Below are 10177 nucleotides of genomic sequence, written 5' to 3' on the forward strand. Positions count from 1 at the left end.
GAGAAGAGTATTTAGGGTACCATGGACTGCTAGGAAAACAAACAGATTCATCCTGGAAAGGGTTAAACCGGGTGGCTCCTTGGAGGCAAGGATTCTGAAGCTCTGTCTAACATACTTTGGACATGTTGTAAGGAAGGACCGGTCCTTGGAGAAGTACATCATGTTTGGTAGGGTGGAGGGACAGCACAGGAGAGAAAGGCTCTCTATGAGGTGGACTGATTCAGTGACTGGGGCAATTGGGATGGGTGTATCAGAGATGGTGTGACTGGCACAGGACAGAGCAGAGTTTAGGGCTGTTGTACATAGGGTCGTTATGAGTCGCAAGCGACTTGATGGCACAAAACAACAACAACAACATTATACTGTGCCACTGTGTCAATCCATCTCATCTGGGGTCGTCCTCTACTATGGTGTCCCTCCACCGGTGCAGCTATGATGTCCTTTTCCAATGACATCTCCTCTTGACCACATGCTCAAAGTATGAGAGATGGAGCCTCAAAATTCTTGTCTCCCAAAGTTTAGCAGAACAGCAAGCAATACATGTTGGAGAGGATGGGAGAGATTGAGCCTCTCATACACTGTTTGTGGGATTATAAAATGGTACAACCACTCTGGAAAAAAGTTTGGCATTTCCTCAAAAAGTTCAATACAGACACGCCGAATGACCCAGCTATTCCACTACTAGGAACATAACCCAGGGAAATTATAATTTAGACACAAATGGAGATCTGTACACCAAGGTTCATAGTAGCATTATTCACCATTTCAAGAACATGGAAACAGCCCAAATGTCCAACTACAACTTAATGGATTGAGAAATTGTGGTACAGTCACATAATGGAATACTACACAGCAATCAGGAGCAATGATTTTGAAAAATACTACATTACTTGGAAGAGACTGAAAAGCATTATGCTAAGGACAAACACTGCATAAGACCATTACTATAAAAACAGAAGAATAACTAGTAAAACATGTATGGAGAGCCAAGGGGGTGAGGGGTGGGAACAGAGTGGTGAGGATGCATAGAGGTGATATCACAGGTTTGTACAATTTGATGGATGGAGGGAAGAGGGAAAAGATCCAACAGGGACCTGAAAAGATGGGGTAATGGTGGGCATAGTCAGTGGTCATTAATTTTATAAAACATAATGAATATGAATTATTGTATGAAACACAATGTATATGAAATTTGTAAGCAAAGCAATAAAAAAAAAATACCCTTGCCTCCAAGGAGAAACTTGGTTTCCTCCTCTCCAAGACAAACTTGGTTTTTTTCTCGGTGGTCCATGGTATGTTCAATTCCCCAACATCCTTAGTCATTCTCAGTCCATTTCTTTGATGAATAGTAAGTCATTGCAAAGACTATGACCTAGATCAGGCACACCTTAGTCTCTAGACTGACATAATTACTCTTTAGCACTTTGGACACAGTGACTGGGGTAATAGGTATAGAAGTGTCAGAGTTAGTGAGACTAGCTCAGGACAGGTCAGGCTTCAGAGCTATTGTACATAGGGTTGCTATGAGTCGCAGGTGACTTGATGGCACATAACAACAACAGCACATTATACTGTGTGCCTCTGAATGATAAGCCTCACCAGAACAAGTTAAGAAAGCTTAAGGAGGAAGTAAAAATAGGACAAATGTAGTTAGAACCTGTGATTGCGTTCGCCTTCCCCATTGCATACAGAAAGGTTGTGGTGAGACTATGAATAAATTACTCATTTGTTAATAACTATGCTAACTATGCAGAAGTTTTAGCATTGTTTAAGCCTAGCACTATAAAATTAGGACAGCAAATAAAATTGCACAAACAAAATTTTCTTATAAATTTGACATTTTTTGAATTCTCCTACCAAACATATCTTCTTGATTGATCTTCTAGGCTTGTCTTACAGAAAACTGTGTATCATTTAAAAAGTCACAGCCACCACCAGCAGGGCAATGTTAAAAATGCCATCCTTTCAATGGAAAAGCAAATGCACGATTCCTGCACTAAGAGTCTCTTCATCAGCATGTAATCTCTTTCAGTTTATAGTCTTTTTTGCAAAATTCCAAGGCTGATTTTAGAACCAACTCTTCTGTATTTTCACAGTGTCCTAGAAAACAGTATATTAAACACACAAGAAACACCAGGTCAAAATGAAGAGCATCAAATATACCATGTATTTTAAGTAAATGTGACTTCATTGTACTTAGAATCATCTCATTCAAAACTAGAAGCAGGAAAAGCTGAAGCCTGTTTTTCCAATGTAACAAAAACATTTCAAGGTCAATATAAATTTAATCACAAACACATAAAACTGGAGGTCATCTTTAATGTGCCTCTTCTCCCCTTCTCTCATTATGCTGAAATGTTTGTATCTAGAAAGGAAGAGATTCAATTTCCCCCCCCCCCTTTTTTAAATTTGATCATTTAAAGGCTCAAATAGTCCTCAAATTCTTCCTACATACAAAAAAAATCATATTAGGAAGAGAAAATTCCAAAAAGGATTATTCTGTAAATAGTCTTTTTAAAATAACAGTGCACTTCATTTTTTTTTTTTGCCTTAAAAAAAAAGGATAAAAGTCTCTCACTGCCCTGCACACCTTTGAACAAAGCTGTAATTTTCCAGAGGGCATGTGCTCTACATAGTGTCCACAGAAGCTTGACTTGGCTGCCAGCTCAGGCACCCCACACTGCTGTGTTGGGTCACGGGGGTGGCTGGAACCTTTCATAAATGGATACGTTGTCACTAGGGTACCCATAAAGAATAACGAATGAGGGAAATAATTCTCTAGGCAAAGAAAGAAAAACGAGAGTTATCATTGATGTATATGTGCTCAGGGATTAACTGAGTTACAGTATCAAATGATATAATTCTTTAGGAACGAGAAATCCGTAAATTTGAGGAAGCACACCAAACTGATTGGTGATTAAAAAGAAACAAAAACCACTAAAGACAAAGGGTCCTTAATTTGGGGGGATATATTCCAATTTGGGGGGAAGGGGGAGGCATTTCAGCTCTGAAACTCTAATCAGGACATTCCAGAGAGTTGCACGGCCTCCTGCATTTGATGGGCAGGATGGAAGGCCTGTGTGACTGGCTAGCCTCCTCCCATCTTCCCACCTCAGGTATGTGGTTACAGGAGACTGCAGTGTCGTGCTGGTGATGCTTTTGAGGGTTCCTGAGTGTTTTATCAACTCAGCAGGTCAAAAGTCTGCAGACAGCGAGTGGAGCAGCAGTAAGCCACAAAACTCACAGCTGTCCTCCTGAAAAAGAAAAAAGGTAGAGAAAAAATAGTGTTAGCTCTGGAGTAAGTCTCTGCTCGGAAATCTTTCCACTAGAGACAGCATCTTTGGTTGTCATTGTGAAAATAAAGAATGAAGAATGGCCACAGAAAATGATGCAAGATAAAGGCATAACTAGTAAAACATGTATGGGATGCAAAGGGGAAAGGGATAGGAGCAGAGGAGTGAGGATGGTTAGGGGTGAAATCACAGGGTGGCACAGTTTGGTGGGTGAAGGGAGAGGGTGAAGGAAATGGGGAGGAACCAGTGGAGACCTGAAACGATTGAGTAATGATAGGCAAGGTCTAATGGTGATTGCATGGAAATGACTGTATGAAACACAATACGAATGAAGAATAGTGTGAAACACAATGTATATGAACTTTGTGAGCAATACAAAAAAAAACCAAATAAGAGTGAACTAGGGGGGTGTTGTGTTGTTGTTGTTGTTGTTAGGTGCCGTTGAGCCGTAGACGACTCATAGTGACCCTATGAATAAAAGGCCTGAGCACTGTTCATACAATAGAGTTTCCGGAGGCAAGCCATTTCAGAAGTGGATGCTGCTCCTGCTTCCAGGCTTGATTTAGTCGGGAAGCTCCAGCCAACACTGTCCACCATGGGTAACCATTACCACGTTTGGCACATCAGTGTCACAGTGTTCAGCATCACAGCAACCATGAGTTACCTCTGTACAGCAATGCTCAGACCAGTGCTATACCACGTTGAAGAATGTTTGACAGGAAAACAATTTGAACCCGGCCTGAGCACCACAGAGTCATTTCTTATACATGTGAAAATAAGGCTGTGAATAAGGAAGACAAAGACAATGATGCTTTTGAGTTATGGTGTTGGCAAAGAACACTGAAAATACCACAGACTTCCAGGAAAATAAATCTATCTTAGAAGTACAGTCAGGATGGACCTAAGAAGCAAGAACAGTGAAATAGCATATACTTTAGAGAGCTCTGGGGGCTGAGTGGTAAGAAGTGCACTAAAATCCCAAAGGCACAGGGTTGGAATCCAACAGCTGCTCGATAGGAAGAGGATGGGCAGTCTCCTCCTATGCAACTATTGCCTCTGAAAACCCACTGGAGGGTCAGCTATGAGTTGGTCTGACCCAACAGCACACAAAAATAATATGCACTTTGAACATGTTATCAGGAGGGTTCTTCTGGAGAAGAACATTATACTGTGTAAACTAGAAGGTGAACTGAAAAGAGGAAATAGACTGTCACAGTAGGTCCAACAATGGACTTAAGAACAACAAATTGTGGGAATGGTCCAGGATTGGTCATGGTTTCATTCTGATGTGCAAAGGTATGCTAGGAGGTGAAAATTACTTAATGGCACTTAACAAGGTCCTCTTCAGGACCCATCATTTCCTCCAGAGCCATGCTGCTGTTCCTGTTGCGTACCACTGACCCAGCTCTACCTCATTGTGAGACCATGTGAATCATGCCCATGAGCCATTCTCAGCATAAGTCCACTGTTGGAGCCACTGTGCCAATCCATGGTACACAATCTTGCTTGTAGAAAATGAGCAGTTTTGCCCACTGCAATCTGTCATCTGGTTTCATGACTGTTTCTGAGGTATTACAACCTGTCATTTGGTTCCATGATTGAGAGTGTTGATTGTGGCTCCAAGTAAAATGAAATCCTTGACAATTTCAGCCTTTTCTTCATTTATCATCTATTATTGGTCCAGCTGTGAGGATTCTTTTTTTTTCTTTATGTTGAGGTAGAATCGATACTGGAGGCTATAAAAATCTGTCTTCAATAAGTGCTCTACTCTTCACTTTCAGCACAGATAAGTCTTCCTCCAATCCTGCCACCTCTTCCTGTCTGAGTCCAGCTTCTCAGAGCCAAGACACATAGTAAATATGTACAATCCTGACACACACCTGTCTTGATTTTAAATCATGGCATATCCCCTTGTTCTGAGTGAATGCTTTTTAGTTTAAATATACATTCCACAAAAGCACAAGTGATAATTCTAAAATTATCATTTTCCACATAATTATGATCCACATAGTTCATAATAGGCCTTTCTGGCATTTTCTGCTTTTAGCCAAGATCCAACTAACATTAGTAATGATATCTCTTGTTTCATGTTCTCTTCTGAATCCAGTGTGAACTACTGGCAGTTTTCTGCTGATGCATTTCTCAAGAAATACAAGCTGGATTTAGAAGAGGTTATGGCACTACAGACATGACCAATGTCAGACGGATCTTGGCTGAAAGCAAAGAGTATGAGAGGACTGTCTATCTGTGTTTCATTGACTATACAAAGGCATTTGACTATGTGGATCACAACAAATTGTAGTTAATCTTGAGGAGAATGGGAAACCCAGAACACTTGATTGTGCTTATGTGAAAACCTATACTTGGACCAAGAAGCAGCCCTTAGAACAGAGCAAGGAAACATTGCATGGTAAAAAATCAGGAGAGGAGTTTGTCTGGGGTGCATCCTAACTGCATACTTTTTCAGTCTATATGTGGGACAGATCATTCAAGAGGCTACGCTTTATGAGGAGGACAGTGGCTCAGGAGTGGGGGAAGACTCATCAACCTGTGATATGCAGATGACACACAACCTTACTTGCTGAAACTGAGGTGGTCCTGAAGTGCTTGCTGCAGAAAGTCAAGGACTCTGGTCTTCAATATGGACTGAAGCTCAACATCAAGAAGACAAAGATTCTCACCACTGGGCCAATTGGCAGCACCATGATAGATGGAGAAGAGATTGAGGATTTTAACAATTTCAGCTTCCTCAACTCTACAATCAGCAACATTCTTGGCATTGTTGTTAAGTGCCGTCGAGTCACAGGCGACTCATAGTGACACTATGAATGAAAGTCCTAGACACTTCCTATATAACTTTGGGCCTTTCTCCAGGTTCATAGGGTTTCCAGAGGCAAGCTCTTGTGGAAGTCGATGCCACACCTGCTTCAAAACTCTTGGCACTCGCAGTCAGAAAATCAGAAGACAAATTGCACAGGGAAAAATCTGCTAGCAGCCAGGGACTTCTCCAGAGTACTGAGAAGCAACGATGTCAGTCTAGAGACTAAACTGTGCCTGATTTAGGCCATGGACTTTTCAATTACTTGCTAGCATCAGAGAGTTGGACAATGACTAAAGAGGACAGAAGAATTGATACCTTTGAGTTGTGGTTGGCCAGCTGGCTGTCCTCCATATTTCTTGGCACAACTCAGTGAGCACATCCAGAGCAACATCTGTTTGTTGAAACAAATCAATTGGTATGCTGTCAACTCCTGGAGCCTTGTTTTTTGCCACTTCCTTCAGAGCAACTTGAACTTCCCTGACACATACCTTTCTTGATTTTAAAACATGCAATACTTAGACTACTACTATGAAAAAAAAATAAATAATATCGGTGTAACAGTGCCGACAAGATGGCGGACGGGGAGCTGAACGTGGATAGTCTCATCACCCGATTGCTGGAGGAACTCTACTATGCTTAGTGGTAAAAAGATGCACTACAGCCGGCGGGAGCTGCAGCCCGGCGGGAGCTGCGGCCAGGCGGGAGCTGCATCACTACTGACCTGCCCTCGGGTTGACTCAGCAATTCTGGTAAATCACCACCTGTAGCAGAATCATCACCTGTACTAGCCACCCCAGAGGAAATCGCTGAGATGCAAAGGAAAAATGAGCTGAAACTCAAGATAAAGGAAGAACATCTTGCTACTTTGCAGTTTGAAGGCTGCAACACTTCCATGATACATCTTCAAGGATATGAGCATGTACGGCTAAGCACAACTGATAACAGTGCATCTAAATTCCAAAATCAATCTCCATAATAGTCTATGTGTTTCCTACTGCCAAAGGGGCCCTTTAGAGTAGTGAGAGAAGACCTTCGTCCTAAAACCCACAGCATCCCTTTTCATCAGGAAGTACCTAAGAGAATACGCCATCCCCTTTTCCTTATGAATCAGGGTGAAGTCTCTCTCAGGGAGGAGAGATAGGGAATGGCAAGGGACACACTGACAAAGGAGATTAATCAGAACTGGCTTTGACAAGCACTGTGGCAACTGGACAATTAAAACAGACATGGAGGGGGGAAGAAGAACGAACTGGGGAGGAGGGTGGAGAAAACAGTGCAACAATGAATGAATGAAAACCCAAAATCTCTGTAAATGTTCATTAAAACTAATAAAATGTAAAAAATAAATAAATTAATAATATCAGGAGACCTACGTAAATGGAAGAAAATATCATGCTCATGGATAAGAAGGCTAAACACTGAGAAATTCAGTACTAGCTAAAGTGATCTGCAGATAGAATGGAATCTCAATCATAGCCCATCCTGAACCTTCAGAAATGAAAAAACTAATCCTCAGCTTTAAAATGGAAAGGAGAGAGATCTCAGATAAGGAAGCTATTACTAAATAAGATTCTCACCACTGGGCCAATTGGCAGCACCATGATAGATGGAGAAGAGACTGAGGATTTTAACAATTTCAGCTTCCTCAATTCTACAATCAATAACACTCTTGCCGTCGAGTCACAGGCGACTCATAGTGGCGCTATGAAAGTCCTGGGCACTTCCTGTATAACTTTCGTCCTTTCTCCAGGTTCATAGGGTTTCCAGAGGCAAGCTCTTGTGGAAGTAGATGCTACTCCTGCTTCCAAGCTTGTTTATTCGGGGAGCCTTACCAAGCACTGTCCACCATGAGTAACCATTCTCACATTTGACTCATCAATGTCACAGTGTTTGTCTTCAAAGCAACCACGAGTTACCTCTGGACAGCAAGTGAACATACCAAGGTTATACGACCTAGAAGAATGTTTCACCAAAAGCGATTAAAGGCAGGCCTGAGGGCCGCAGAGTAGAGCCACCCACCTTTGGCTTGGGAGCATGGCTTCCTGCCCTTAGGCCAACTGCGTGCTCTTATGCTCTCGCGCTTTCTCTCTCTCTCTCTCTGTTCTCCCTCTCTCTCCCTCCCTCCCTCCCTCCCTCCCTCTCCCTCTCTGCTGTTGTTGTTTAGCTATTACTAAAGAAAGGCTTCCAGTGGAGAAGATGAAACAAGAGATCCATGGAACTCACCTATCCCTAGTGGGGCTATGGAGATATTCTAACTAAACCTCAGCCATGGGTAAGCTGAACACCTGGAGGCCTGGGGAAACTCATAGGGATAAAAATTTACCAGGGAAAATGAATAATATTGCAATTGGGAAACTTTTAGTAAATGTTACATACCAAACAAGTAGACCCGAGCCCCACAAGGAGGGGAAGCAGGAAAGTATTATCAAAAGAAGGGTTGTTTTATTTCCAGCGACTAAAAGACAAACATTTGAGCAATCCTTCACCAAGGCACGTGAGAAAGCAGTGGAGAATTACCCAGGGCCAGAGTAGGGAAATCAAACAAACTTTTGACCTTAGTAAGAATGTGGCAGACTGCCCAGTGCTGCTTTGAGCCAAGGTGGTAGGAGGGAAAGTAGGCAAAAGACATCTTGAACTTTTCCCACTGCCACCAGCTGGAAAGGTGGGGTTTGTGTAAGCACAGTATGTGAAAACCTGTGAAAGAGCCCTTAGGAGCAAGACACAGCCATGTTCATGGACCATTCGAACAGTGGCATATATTGACTGATTGGAAGGTAAAGTCTATCACACACAAATATCTGGGCTCTTGCCACACAGTGGAGACCTACCTGCAGTGACAAACCTGAATTAACCATCTCAAGAACAGATTTTATGCAATGAACACTAATAACCAAAGACCAGCTAAGTTGTAAGATGACATCAAAGACATCATCAAAAGAAAGAAAAAAATCTTTAAAAAGAAAAAGAAAATTGATGTCAGAAGAGATTCTGAAACTTTCTCTTCAGTGTAGGGAAGCCAAAATGAAGGGAAGAAATGATGAAATAGGAGTTGAACAGAAAAGTTTGAAAGACATCCCAGGAAGGTAGAGTAGTGTATTATAAAGAAATCACAAAGACCTAGAGTTAGAAAACCAAAGAAGAGGAAAAGCATTTCTCAAGCTGAAATAACCGAGGAACAAATTAAAGCTTTGGGTTGCAATACTGAAGAAATCAAGGGGCAAAAGAGTAAATTATGCCAAAAACATTAAAAAAAGAATGTAAAGATTACAGAGAATCACTGTACACAAAAAGAACCGGTGGATGTTAAGCCATTTCAAGAAGTAGCATATGATGAAAATCATCAAGCTGCACTGAAGGTGTTGACAAAAAATAAGGATCCAGGAATTAATGGAATATCATCTGATGTATTTCAGCAAACATGCAGCTCTGGAAGTGCTCAATCATTTATGCCAAGAAATATGGCCTGGGTAAATGGAAAGAGATACTTATTTGTGCCCACTTAAAAAAATAAATAACGCTAAATAAATGATGCTAAAGAATGAAGAATGTATCCTTAATATCACATGCAAGTAAAATCATGCTGAAGATTATTCAAGATAGAGCAATATATCAAAAAGGACATATTAGAGATTCAAGCTGGATTAAAAAAAAAGGGTATGGAATTAGGGATAGTCCTGATGTGAGATGGATTTTGGTTGAAATTAGGGAGTACAAATATTTGAAAAAAGTTATGCTTGGAAAGTAGTGGTTCAGTGAAAGAGAGAAGACTTTTTTTTTAAGAAAAAAAATTTTCTTCATTGGTATACAATTCTCCCATCCTCCCCTTCTCCCCTCCGCCCCACGCACCGTGGACACTTCTCTATGCAACCTTATTTTGGGTTCCTGTGCTACCCATAATACTCAATCATATATAACCTCTAATCTCTTATTTCCCTCATCTGTTTCAATACAGTATATATAATTTATCCAACTTTTTTCTCAGTCTTACCCTAACCCTGATGTCAGTCCCATTCTACAACAGTAGCACCATGCAGTATTTGTCCCTTTGTGACTGAGATATTTC

General features: G+C 41.3%; 1 pseudogene; it reads left to right on the forward strand.

Moving 5' to 3' along the window:
• The first annotated feature begins 6764 nt into the window (after positions 1 to 6764).
• LOC102876191 overlaps positions 6765 to 10177 on the forward strand; it is a 37443-nt pseudogene continuing 34030 nt past the window's right edge.

This window comes from Elephantulus edwardii, unplaced genomic scaffold, assembly GCF_000299155.1.
Source record: "Elephantulus edwardii isolate Elephantulus edwardi_28Jun2011 unplaced genomic scaffold, EleEdw1.0 scaffold00403, whole genome shotgun sequence".
Classification (NCBI taxonomy): Eukaryota; Metazoa; Chordata; class Mammalia; order Macroscelidea; family Macroscelididae; genus Elephantulus; species Elephantulus edwardii.